Source organism: Salvia hispanica, chromosome 2 (genome assembly GCF_029641045.1).
Source record: "Salvia hispanica isolate PSC_SH4W2 chromosome 2, Shi_PSC_v1, whole genome shotgun sequence".
Taxonomy (NCBI): Eukaryota; Viridiplantae; Streptophyta; class Magnoliopsida; order Lamiales; family Lamiaceae; genus Salvia; species Salvia hispanica.
In genome coordinates this window covers 44,909,775-44,924,154 of record NC_142693.1, presented here as the reverse complement: position 1 = coordinate 44,924,154, position 14,380 = coordinate 44,909,775, and positions in this window count along the sequence as shown.

Sequence of the window (14,380 nt, the reverse complement as noted above, 5' to 3'; positions counted from 1 at the left end):
GTTAATACAGTGTATTTATTTACTGCACTAATCTATCTACACTCCACACATATCAAATCAGAATTATTTATTCCGTGGTTGAAAAGGGAATTTACTTAAATATTACTACCTCCGCCCCTGAAAATTTGACACAGTTTACCATTTTAGTCGGTCTCTAAAAATTTGATACATTTCATTTTTTTATTATTTTTGATAGTGGATCTCATATTCCACCAATTCATTCCTATTCACATTTTATTATAAAACTAATACTTTAAAAATAAGATTTACATCTCACCAACTTTTTCAACTCACTTTCCATTATATTTCTTAAAACTTGTATCGGGTCAAAGGGTGTCAATATTTGGGAGACGGAGATAGTAATAATGTTTGTTAAACACTATTAACTTTGTTAACTAAAATTTATCCTTCAAAATTATTTTAAATATGACACTCCACAGTTAAAGCTTGTTATAATATGATTAAAACTTTATCATCATTTAAATTTAAATAATAAAATTAAAGTAGAGGAATGCTATGTTGAGCGCTCAGAACGAGCGCCGGCATGAGCGACGGTTTCTTTCATTCTTTTTTTCATTTTTTCTTTGGATTTTTTTAGTTTTAAATTATTTTAAATTCCTTTTACATTGTGAATTAATTCATTTTTCTACACAGATCATATTAAGTCAAAAACCATACGCACAGTTTTTTTTTATCCCAATTTCATCTGCTCAATTAATTCACTTCACTCTTTCTATCAATAATTTCTCCAAATTGAGATTCCATAACATTTTTTTTCCAAAATCAAATTCCACTACGCATCTCATATTGTAATTTCTCACTTCTAATATCAATAATCTCATATTTTGCAGAGAAATGTAAATCACACCCAGAAAAATTGAAATTCCCCAACGTTTTTCTCTCCAAATACAAATCTAGGTGGAATATCAAATTCAGATTTGGGGATAATGATTTCCAAAAATGGAGATTCAAAATTTGAGAACTAATCTAACTAGGGCATTCAAGGTTGTCTGTAATTGGCAATTGAAAACAAGAATTGAGCAAGAAAATTTAGGCACAAAATTGGAAGAGGGAATTGCAGAAAGAGAGGAAAAGAAAAAGAGAGAATGGATTAGATTGGAGAAGAAAAAAAACCGAAGGTGGGCATAGATAATTGGAGAGTGAGGCATAGAGAATTGTAGAAAGAAAAAAAGAAGGGTAGTGTAGAGAATTGAAGAAGGAAAGCGAGAATATTATAAGAGTGATGGTCACATTATGACCGGCCATAATTTTAAAATATTATTAAAATTCTGTGTAGTTAATGCTCAATTGTTGAAATCTATGCCTCTGGAGAGTAACAATTTTTTAAAGACTAATATATCCTCAAATACAATAGTGGAGTAATACTAGTAGAATATATTTACTTGTGTAGTAGAATATATTGTATTTGTATCTTATATAAGTAGTACTCGTATATTTGTATTCAACCAATAATACGGCAATTTGGACTTCAAATTCCATTCTTCATTCTTGAGATTGGAAAATCAATAAATCCAATTCTAAGGCACTTTAAAATCAATAAATCCAACTCTAATGAAAAAAAAAAATACTTTTTCCTAGTTATTTTCCAATGCCTATATTTAAAAAAACATTGAACCATACGCTTTAGTTACGTAATTTAATAATTTTGATCAATTTTAACTATACTAATCTTTAATTATTATAAAATTATTTAGTAATTAACATGCACTTATTTGTAAGCAAGCACGTACATATTTTAATTTGCAAAACGAGGCAATAAAAGTTATTCAGATTATTTAATACTATATATTGTATAATTAATTTTGAAGTCATAATAAAATATGCTCTTGATATTTCAAATCTATTATTAGTGATTACTTATGTTTAGCTCCACTTATTTAATTTAAACTAATTTAATTTATACTATAACTTATCCTATTATTAAAGTAACTTGTGAATAAAAAACAATTCAAATGTTATACTACAGATTAATTTACTGTTTAATTATAGTGAAATTGATACTATAATATAATAGTAATAATAATAATTTGTCAATATAATTCAAATTTAATTATTTACTAGAGTATATTTTGAATTTTATAACTAATTTTAAATATAATATATATTTAACCTTGGTGTTACTATATCACAGCCTTCCCACATGTTCTGGAACATAAAATTAATTATTATTTCTAAAATATAGGAGTATTAAAATCTTTGATTTCACAAGACTTTATCAATAATGTATACAAAATTAAATAATATAATGAAATTTACTTATTAATATATATACACAGTACTATCATTTATTAAACAAAAATTACACAACTTGAAAATTAAAATCTATAAAGGCATCTCCAAAGGTCAAATTCATTTTTGAGTATATGTCACACTAAAAAGTCATTGAAAAAGTGAAGGGAAAATTATTTTTTCAGGAAATGTAATGCTACAATTTAAATAAGGAATTTATACTCCATTTAACCTTGGCATTGTATCACAGCATGCTTACTAATAAGTAATAAGGAAATGTAATGCTACAATTTAAAAAATGTATTTCTTTTATTGCTATTTATTTTTTTTAAAATAATAGGGAATTAAATTTTGATCTTTAAGTAACTTGTAAAATTAATGAGTTAATGATGATTTAAAAGAATAAAAATAAAAGAACGACTAATTTTAAGATAGACTAAATGAGAATGGTGTTCACGGGTGATACTCGCATAAGATAGTAGTATACTACTAGCATAGTAATGTTATCTCTCCTTACAAAAATAATTGCATTGTCATTATTGTTTCCGATTGATCTTTCATTGAATAAATTTGGAATTATTAATTTTATTATTTAATATTATATTTAACTGAAAATTTTGGAATTACACGTTTCAAATAATGTTTTGAAAAAAATTGAATGTTTCAATTAATCTTAAATTGAATTAATAAATTCATTTAATTAATTTTAAAAACTAAATATTACAGTAAAACATTAAAAAAAATATTATCACGAAACAATGTACTATCATACTCCACATACATATAATTTAAAAAACATCTGAAGTAGATAAAAACTTAATGTTAAATTTAAAATAAGTTTTTTAAATAAAAGCACCGAATAAAAGCATCAAATATATGAAGTACAGTACATTGTAAGCTCTAATATTTTGGCATATATTTTTGCTTAAAACAAAACTACTTACCAAGAGAGATAAATAAGAGGAAAGTGTGGTTTTCTTGAAGTTTTGTTTTTGTTTTAGTTAATATGCCAATAGAGATTGGAATAATGCGTTTATGTTTTTTGACTTTTAGTAATTTGTTTTATATTGCGTGAATTAAATATTGTATATTGCAAAGATTTTAAATGCTAGTATGAAAGTATCTAAAATAAATAAATTATGATAAATTAAAACTTTAAGTAAAACTAACTTTATATCTTCATTTTGCCGTTTCAGTATTTCACGCCATTTCCAAAAAGTATATTAAAGAATTTTAATATTGGTAAAGGGTTGTTTAGTAAAAGTACATAAACATTAAATAGTGTTACTTAATTTCTGATCTATTTATTACATATAAAGACCATAATACCCTATTATGGCCAGCCATAATGTGGCTGCATAGCTTTACCCATATTATATAAACAGAAGAAAAAATAAATGATTACGGGGGCGCTCATGCTTGCGCTCATTTTGAGCGCTCAACGGAACATTCCTCATTAAAGTATACTCCGTTCTCCTATAAAATTTGTCACGTTTATCCATTTTTGTCTGTCCAATAAAATTTATCACATTTCAATTTTTACTATTGAAAGTTGAACTCTATATTCCACTAACTCATTCTCACTAACATTTTATTAATAAAACTAAAACTCTCTCCGTTCCTTATAATTTTTCATCATTTAACCCGGCACGAATTTTAAAAAATGTAATAGAAAGCGGGTTGAAAAAGTTAGTGTGGGTCTTACTTTTATAAATTAGTTTTATAATAAAATGTGAGTGTGAATGAGTTAGTGGAATGTGGGGTCCACAATCAAAAGTAGTGAGAGGTGACAAATTTTTAGGAATAGACGAAAATGGAAATAAGGGCAAAATTTTCAAGGACGGATGGACTATATAAAAGTAAGACTCATATTCTACTAAGTTTTTCAACTCACTTTTCATTACATTTCTTAAAATTTGTGTCCGATTAAAGTGTGACAAATTTATAGGACGGGGGAGTAATATTTTTAATTAATAAAATAATTAAAAGAATAATGTTGTTTCTTATAGGGTAACCCAAACTTAATCCGATGCAACTCGTCAGGTTATGACCCAAACTTAATAAAGCTTGAGCTAAACTTATTAATTACCTAGGAATTTAAGTTGGATTATCGCGTCAGGAATTATCAAACCGAATATTAATAATTAAATACATAAAATTGAAATAAGGAATTATCAGACCGAATATTAGTAATTAAATACATAAAATTGAAATAAGCATACAAGTGAATACTATAAAAGTATGAAAGGTTAATAACTAAATAAATAATCCATAAATTTAATGAATTTGTTATTTGAATAAAACCTGATTCAACATTAATCACTTAAAGTACGGATTAGTTAACTGCTTAACGGAGCAGAGCTAGTATAAACCTATACAAAAGATTTGTAAGTTTTTAAGATGTTGAGACAAAATGCTAGCTTAAGTAATTAAATAAGGGGAAGTAGCAAATAAGTCATGGATACTTAACGTTTACAAGTGGTAATAGCTTAAAGAATAAAATAAGTGAAGTGGCAATTGAGGTAAAACTAGCGTTAACACCTGTGCTATGCACAAGATATAAAAGATAGGGTAAAAGATTTTTAAATTATGAAGATATATTAATTTAAATAAAAAATATGGAGTAAATAAGTATAAAAATATATTTAGGACTAATCAAAATAAGTATTTGTAATATTATAAACAACAACAAAAAAATATTTGTACAATTGTACTTCTCTCAAGCCATTCTCAATGAAACATTTCATATTATCACACCATTAATTGTATTTTATTTTAATATTTGATATGAGTGTAGTATAAAATAAAAGAAATAACAAAAGAGGAGATGTGTGGATGAAATAGAATAAGTCATACAAATAAAGAAAAATGTAATACCACTATTTACAAAAGAATAAAAAAAAGCAAACTATTTGAACGAATAAATAGTTCACCAGTTTCGATTAACAAAATCAACTCAATTATAACTATGTGTACTTCTAGTAATTCAAATATAAATATATTTATAAATTATATATATTGAATATAAATATATTTATAAATTATATATCTTGAATATAAATATACATTTATAAGTAATTTCAACATATTTAATTAAACTAATATATTATATATAAAATTGTATATTACTATACGCAACAACAATTAATGTTATGCAATATTGTTCTTTGTTTGATAATGATATTAATTTAGTTTCATTTGATATCATTATTTGTTGGTGTTTCATAATTACTTAATTTAGCCACATTTGAATTCAATATAAACATATTTCAAAATTATGAGAAGTAAAAAGAATAGAAATATGAGTAAATAAAAAACAATTCAATCTATACAACACTTAATATAATTACACTATGATTTAGATTCCTATACAATCTAAGTATAGAACAATTAAATGGAGTGAGACACATTATAATTTTTTTGTATCTAACCTTTTGCAATATATTTTTCTTAGTTATTTATTTTTAATTAAATAAAATATGGGTTATAAATTAGTTAGTATTTGTACTTGGACATGCAGAACGAATTCGTATGAGTATGCTTCCTAAATGTCTAAACAGAAGTAAAACAATTAAATAATTTATAGCCCAAACAATGAGCCCAACAACTAAATAGGCGTGAAAACCTATTATTTCAAAATCACGTTTAAGATTAGATAGGGCAGCGGCGCCTCTGTCACTATTGGTCTCACTGTTTTCCGCTGGCAATGGCGTTGTCGGCCGCCTATCATATCTCTTTCTCTTCTTCTCGCGGTTCCACCTCTCGGCCACCGGCTTGAGGACTCCTCCACGCTACCCAACCGACGTCGCTGGTCATCAGCCCCTCTCTCTCGTAACTCTACTAAATTATAATTTTATGATATATAAAATATAGCACTGAAATTAAACTCTATTCGATTGAAAGATTATCAAATTTCCAAAATTATATACTACTAAAATCTAAATCATAGAATCTAACATAAGCCCAATAGCCCAAATAGCAACAAAAACCAATACTCATCAAACCCTAATAAATGACTATGGTTTTAACCGGATTCCTTATTTCATTTCCTTCTCTCTCGCCGCCTCCCCTCACCCGCCTGCACAGCCGCGTCGCCGGCAAGTGATCTCGGCGCTTCCCTCCTTTCCCTCCTTCCCTCATTTCCTTTTCTCTTCCCTCTAATCGGTGGAATAGCTGAACGCCGCCGCCGGACACCACCTCAGTTCCGCATACCCACTAAACACCCGTCTCTCGCTCGCTGCCTTCCTCCCTAGCCTGCACAGTAGCGTCGTCGGCGAGCGACGCCGGCGCTTGCTCTATCTCTTTCCTCTCTTCTCACCTTTCTCCCTCATCTCTCTCTCTCTTTTTACGCCACAACCACGACTGCCGTTTGCTTTGACGCCGGCGATGATAGTTGCGACTTGGAGCTGTCGCCGACTGCAATAAAAAAACCAGACAATTAGTCTTCTAAAATGGAGATTCAATTAATGGTGTGGGTATATATTACTGTTTATTCTTATTTGAGAAGCCACTATTGCTCAATAGGAGCTGCCTTTTTTCTATCCAATGGTTATCATTTCTCAAAATGACCAAAAGGATATACAAAATAGCTTCACATTTTCCCTCCAAAAAGGATAAAATTGTCTTTTCACCAAACTGTCACTTTAGATTAGTAAGATGCTGCCGTTTAATAGCACAACATCCCTTGTTGTGTTCCCACCACAGCAGGGGATCCACTCCCTGTAAAAGATAGATAAAATAAAAGAAAAATAAAATTAAAGATGGTGAAATATGATCTTAAATGATACTTTCATTAGTGTGGAAGCACCCGTGGCATAGTTCACCCGTGGCATAGTTCTTGAGCTGTTGTGGTAGAGGATCGTTCTTGGTTAGCTGTAGGACTAAGATGGTCTTGCAGCCTTCTAACAAACATCTATTCATTGGTATGAAGAAGATTAAGATGTGTGAAGTGTGCTTTCTGGTTAGACTGTGTGCACAGTAAGGAATAACAAGCTTTCTGGGTCCAGCGAATCCACTAGATCACGGGGTCTAGGAACTCACGGAACGTTGGAAGATCTCAGTCGTCGGACACCAAAATACCTCTTCAAAACCCTCAACCACATATACTAAAATTAGCACAGGGAAGTAGGGATCGATCCCACAGAGATGAATGCGCAATAAACATGTTCAAGGACTCGGAAACTATTTTTAGGTTGGCTGCTGCCATGCAATTTGGGTTGAGGAAATTAAACTAGACTTGGTAACTGAGATATGCTATTCTGGCAACTGGATCGAAAGAACTACTTCCTAAATTTACCTAGACCTGGGAAAACAACTGACGGTGGGGACCATTTGCTGAAAAGGTAAAGTACGAATGAAAAGCTGGAAAACAACTAACTAAAGTACTAACTAACAGCGACATCATCTTCTCCAACAATTTGCATAAAAGAAAACAGTAAAAACAGAGGTAGGACGTGAATCGAAACGAAGCAGGCTGAATTTAAAGCAATAAAACGAAGAACAGTTAAAACTAAGGCATCTCTACGGCTACCAGACGAAGTAAAATTTAAAGAGAGCAGAAAGTTCAAAATCCATGCACAACTCGGTTTCCCTTGTTCAGATCCACACTTCAGATGCTAAATCCACTTCGGATCCAAGCATCCGAAACAAACTCCGACCAAAATTATATCCATAACTAAAGATTCGCCGATCCACCATAGATCAACAACAACAGCACAGATCCACAACCTATTTCCCAGATCAAGCACAAAAACATCCAAAACAGAGAATAACATTCAACTTCTGAAATAAAACCTCAAAAACACAGAATCAACGTAAATCAACACAAAATAAACACCATCATGACGTAAACTAAATGTATAGATAACGGTAAGTAGCAAACAACCAATCGACTTCAGAAACGTTGAAGTTCGACGGAATAACAGTGCAAAAACTGAATGTAAACTGATTGTATCTTCGCCTTCCATGAGGACGGTGTTACCACTGACTTTTTCCGAAGATGAAACCCCTAACTACCCCAGAATTCCCATTTTCCCCAAGTGTGTATGAGTGTGTGAGCTGAGAGCAAAATCATGTATATTTCGTGCGCTGCATGCTCCTCTTTATATAGGCATGAAAGTAGGTCTAGCAGGGTGTGAATAGTCTTCGTTACCCTTAGCTTGGACTTCCTTCATCTAGCCCTTTTTTTTTCTCTTAAATTCTGCTCACTTCCCTTCGCTTTCCTTCGCCGGTCCACTGCATTGAGCTCTTCCTGGACCTAGCGATTTCCTTCACACACCTGGCTTAAAAATTGTGTTAGACCCAGTAAAAAGGTGATTTTTCACCACATAACCGATGCATGAAATTAGCCACCTGGCTTAAAAATTGTGTTAGACCCAGTAAAAAGGTGATTTTTCACCACATAACCGATGCATGAAATTAGCCTTATCAAACTGCTCACACTTAAACCATACTTGTCCTCAAGTATAAAGACAAGAAAAAGGAATAAGGCGAATTTCAACGCATGGTTATCCCCTGACCGACTCCCTAGATTCTAACTTAACACAGACTCCTAGACCTAGACATAACTGACGCACAAATAACAAACACTTAAAATAAATGAAAACACATAGACACATATGCATGAGCTAGCTTCAACCTTTAGGCAACCGTCCCTACAAGATTAAGGTCAATCCAATAGGCTGCACTTCTCCAAATTGACCCCTTCCCCTCTTCTACCTAACCAATCTGTCAGTTCGTCAAGATAGCCTTTACTTCCCTAATTATTGGAATCACTCGATCACTCATTCCTCACCAGGGATGTTAGGATCGATTCTCTCATAAGTTATTGCCATACCACTGAAGCGTCGTGTTATGAAAGTTTTCTCCTTTCTACACTTCGTTCCCCCCTTTTTTATTGGGTCAGGTTACTATTGCTTCCTGCCCTTAGACATTTTTCTCCTGGACTTCGTCCAGCTTATATCTCCTCTTTTTCATTCATTTTTTTCTTTTTTTCCTCTCTGGACTTTGTCCAGCTTATTCCTCCATTTTATTTTTTTCTCTGGACTTTGTCCAGCTTATAACTCCTTTACCTGGACTTCGTCCAGCTTATACCTTCATAACCCAATTTCCCTATTTTTCTCCTTCATGACTCTTCTCCCTAAGCATTCAGTGGCGGCCCCATTTACATGTGTTAGCTCAAAATTGTTTTAGGCTTGTAACTCGCTCTTATAGTGGGGCTTCACAACTAAGTCAGCTAAGGCATCTTCTATCATTCTTACTTCATCCAGATTGACCTCGGCTTATTAAGGGAAAAGGCTTCTAAGTTGAAATACATCCTATCTTCAATTACTCTCACTAAGGAGATCATGCCGTATTATATTCACCAGCTCATGCGACACAAACAAAACCTAGACTTACGACTCCTAACATGCTGAACAAATACACGCATTGACTCCCCTCCCCCTCCCACTTCACTCAAGCTTGTCCTCAAGCCATCGCCGTGAAGGGGGGAAATAGGGTAGTCAATTCCACACACAAGAAACAAATAATAACCATATAAAACTTCTCACACTTAGACCGAGCATCGGGCTAAGTGGGAGAAGACACAATAAAACAGAAAACATAAACTTAGACCAAGCATTGGGCTAAGTGGGAGAAGGTAAACACATATAGCAATTATTAGCAGAGACACAGACAATAACAAAGACATAAAAAAACAAAATTAACGTAAAGCAGAAAATAAAAGTTACTTGGTCATGGGGGTGATTCACTTCTGGGTCTGGCTCCCTCGAGAGCCAGAATGGGGTGGGATTCTGGGTCGAGTTATCTTCACTTTCTTTTTCGCCGGCAGCTCGGGCTCCTCTTCTTCCTTCTCTTGCTGAACAGATACTGGTGTCTTTAACATCAGGGACTTTGATTTGGATGGGAATAACACTGGCTTAGACGCGGATGGGGTAACCACTTGTTTGAGCTTGTGTGGGGGTTGCTGGAGGGAAGAACTGCCTTGGACGGGTTGCTTGACCTCGCTGCTGGACCCAGGAAGCACCTTCGACTGGGTCAAGGGGAGTGTCTTTTCCAACCATTTCAACATTTTCATTATCAGCTCCACAGCCACCGTCATCCGTTCATTCTGCTTGGAGGACTTCACCGCCAAGTCTGCAATGTTCCCCCGCAGTGTCTTCACCTCTTCACGGTTCCCGCTCAATTATTTCCTTATCCCTCCGAGCTCTCTCACCATCTCCTTTCTCATCACTTGCATTTCCTTCCTCATCTCCTGCACATCCTTCCTCAGCTCCTCGACCTCTTCACTGGGCACAGGCTCCACCGCCCCCGTCTCCGTTTTCACCTTGTATCCTACCTCGTAGAAGAAAGTCTGTTTGCCGTGAGCTTGGAGCAACCCTTTGTTGAAAAAGTATTCAACACTGAAAGTCTCCGGGGGCTCGCACATCTCGACCAAAGGAGCGGTTTTGGCTATCTTTATGTCAATATTCCGCTGGAGGTAGGCGCCTAGGAGATGGCATGTATAATATGTCGAGCAGGGTTGCTTGTCATTTGATGACATGCTTGAGCCAACCAGTAGCCTAGATGCACCTTTACACCTTTCGCCATGCACCAAGTGAAGTAGAGGTCGGTCGTTGTCAGAGCTGAATTCGCAGTTCCCATTAGGTTGTAGCTGATAAACGTCTGGGCGAATCGGAGGATGCGGTCTTCAATGTGAGAGGCCTTGGAGTAGCCGGACTTGAACGCCCCCGCCTTGGAGTGGGTAACCAGCTCCCATGCGGCCTGCACTTTAAATCCTGGCGTGTTCTTCAGTACGCCGACCATCCTCTCGTTCCAGATACCTTCGTCATCTTCAGCCTTGGTAAACAACCACATCCTTAATGACCATTCTCTGATGCTCATTTCATGTTCTTCATTGAAAAGCCTGAATGTGATGGAATCCGCGTCGAGGTCAGAAGTGTTCTTTAGTTGGAACGTTGAGAAAAACTCCCGGGCTAAATCTACAGGCACCTTCTCCTGGATGTGCCTCAGTAACCACTCAAATCCGATTGCGTAGATACATGCGCGGAAGTCTTCATCACATGCAATCGTCATAAGTTCTTCGGAGCTGTACTGCTTGCCAGACTTAGCCATCTTTCCAGCACTGCATCTCTCTTTATACGTTGTGGCCCGTTTCTGATCGTCGAAGTGCCTCATTGACTCCAGCAGTTCCTTAGTCAGCCACACTGATAAGGCTAATTTCATGCATCGGTTATATGTGAAAAATGTTATAATTTGCTGGGTCTAACACGTTTCCTAAGCCAGGTGTGTGAAGAAAAATCGCTAGATCAAGGAAGTGCTGAAGGAGATGGTCTAGCGAAGGAAAGAAACGAAGTGAGCAGAATTTAAAAGAAAAGAAGGCGTGACAGAGGAGTCAATAGCTGAGGGCAACAAAGTCTTATCTATACCTCGCTGGGCCCCACTCCAACGCCTATATATAGAAGAGCATGCAACGCACATCATATCACTTTTTTCACTCTCTTCTTAGCTCACACACATTACACACACTTGGGAATGGGAGATCTGGGGTAGTTGGGTACGGAAGGTTACTTTCTTTAGAAGTTTCGTGGTTGGCAACACCGTCCGAGTGTAGACGAAGATACAATTCCTTTTAATTTCAGTCGTTTTGCTCGTTTTTGTTGTCGAACATCACTTTTGGGAGTCGACCTGGTTGTTGATGATACTTATTGTCTTTTCGCTATTGTTGATTTGCATTTAGATGTTGAATTTCAAGTCGATTCACGTAGATCTCTCTGTTGGAAGTTTATTTTTACAAGTATTATGTCAATCTCTATTTTATTTTGATATTGTGGTGTTTGATATGGGAATTTAGTGATAGATCTGTGTTTATTGACTGTTTGGAGTTTTTTTTTTTCGAATCTGAAGTGATGAAGTGTTTCTGTTGGTTGGAGTTCAAGTTGGACGCTTGGATCCGGAGTGGATTTAGCGTCTGTGGTTGGATTCGACGTGAGAAAAGAAAGTTGTTAGATGGATTCGAGTTTTCTTCTTGTTTTCTGTTTTGCTTCGTCTAGTGTCTGCAGATCTGTTTAGTTCTTCGTTGTTTATGCATAAATTTGATTTAATATTAGTTTGCTCTGTTTGATTTTGTTCATGTTGAATTTCTTATGAGTTTTATGCAATTTGGTTGTAGAAGACGATGTCGCTGTTAGTTAGTACTAGAGTTAGTTATTCTGCCAGCTTTTTGTACGAATTCTGCTTTTTCAGTCATGGTCCCCACAGTCGGTTTGTTTCTTAGGTCTAGTGGTGAAGTAGTCTCTTAGATCAAGTGTTGAGCAGTTAATTTCCTTTGCAACGTTCTCTTATAATTCCGCCTAGGTCTAGCTGTTAGCTTAGGAGTTTTAAAGATTCCCAAGTCAAGTTTAATTTGTTTTCCTCAACCCAAAAAATGCGTGGCAGCAGCCAACACTAAAAACACACCCAAATCCTTGAACATGAGTATTACGCATCCTTCTCTGTGGGATCGATCCCTACTTCCCTATACTAGGTTTAGTAAAGTGGTTGAGGGTTTTTGAAAGAAGTGCTCTGTGTGTCCGACGATCGGGATTTCCTGCGACCAACGAGTTCCTAGACCGCGTGATCTAGTGGATTTGCTGGACCTAGGGAACCTGTTATTTCCTTTTGAACACACTGTACGCACAAGAGAGACCTTTCAAATGGCGCCGTTGCCGGGAATGGATGGCGTTTGTTGTTATTTCATTTAAGGATTTGGAGTAAATATTTTAATTTCTGTTATTTTCTTTCTCCTTGACAGTTTATGAAAGCAGGCTTCCAATCTGGAAGTTGGGCAAGCTCATCTGGATCAGGGAGTGGCCAATACAAGTGGCGAGTCAAGGAATCTACATCTACCATCACCACCAGATCAGGATTGAGGACGGAGGATCCATTCCCGTTCGAGTCAGAAAGTGAAAAGGAGTGGAATTCGTCGACAGAGGAGAACCCAGGGTCATCAACAGAACCAGAGCATTCCGAGACCGAGGAGGAGAAGGACCCAGATATGGCTCATCTGCTAGATCCCGATCCGGAAATAGGATCGCTCACCGCACATCTTGACGGTGAACCCGCTCATGCTATAGTCTCGAACCAACGACGGAGGTCGATCGATATCAAGACAAATGTACTTGGAGTTCTGCCTACTTTCTCTGGGCGTAGGAACGAATGCCCCTATGAATTTTTGAACGAGTTCAGTAAACTATGCAGCATTCAAAAGCGATCCAACGAGGCAACAGAGGAGGACTACCGTCTTCGAGCAATTCCGTTTGCTCTCAAAGGGGAGGCGAACACTTGGGTGCTAAGGGTTCCACCGGACTCGATTAACACGTGGAAAGATTTTAAACTGGAATTTCTTGAGGAGATTCAGGAGTGCAAACAAGAATACGATGAGTCTCTGAGTTCTTATTGGTCCCGTTTCAAGGGGCTGCTGGATGCTTGTCCGAACCACAGGATGATAGAAGCGGAGACTTTCTATCTGTTCTACGAAGGTGCAAACCCTGAATCAAAGGACTTGATGAACTCCTCGAGCGGGGGAAATTTTACCAAGAATAAGGCAAGTGAAGCTCTGGAAACCTTGGGGAGACTGATCGAGGCAAAGAAGGCCTATGATAACCCGCGAAGCATATTGAGGAGAGGATCAGCTAATGCAGTGATAGATCAAGAAGACAAGAAGGTGGAAGATAGGATCGATAAACTGGAAAAGGCCTTGCTAAATGCAATTTAGAAATACAATCCGCATGCTCCAGTGGAAATTGAGAAACCCCCTGGTCAAGAGGAAAGGCAACTTCAACCATACTACAGTCAGCCCTGCGAAGGGGAGTGTCAAGCTCAAGCAAATTCGATGGGAAGTTGGAATCCCGATGGAAGTTGGAATCAAGGAAGACAGAGGGACGCTCCATGGAGGACTCACCCAAACTTCAGATGGACTGACCATGATCAAGGCCAGCCACCTCCACTTCAGCTCACGAATTATGCACACCCTCCGGAGAGGCAGTCCAACTGGTCAGGGAAAGGTCAAGAGGGACAATTGCAGCTGGGGTACAGGAATCAGGACCAGACTAATTGGGGAAACCGAAATAAGAACAATCCAGGGAGTTCC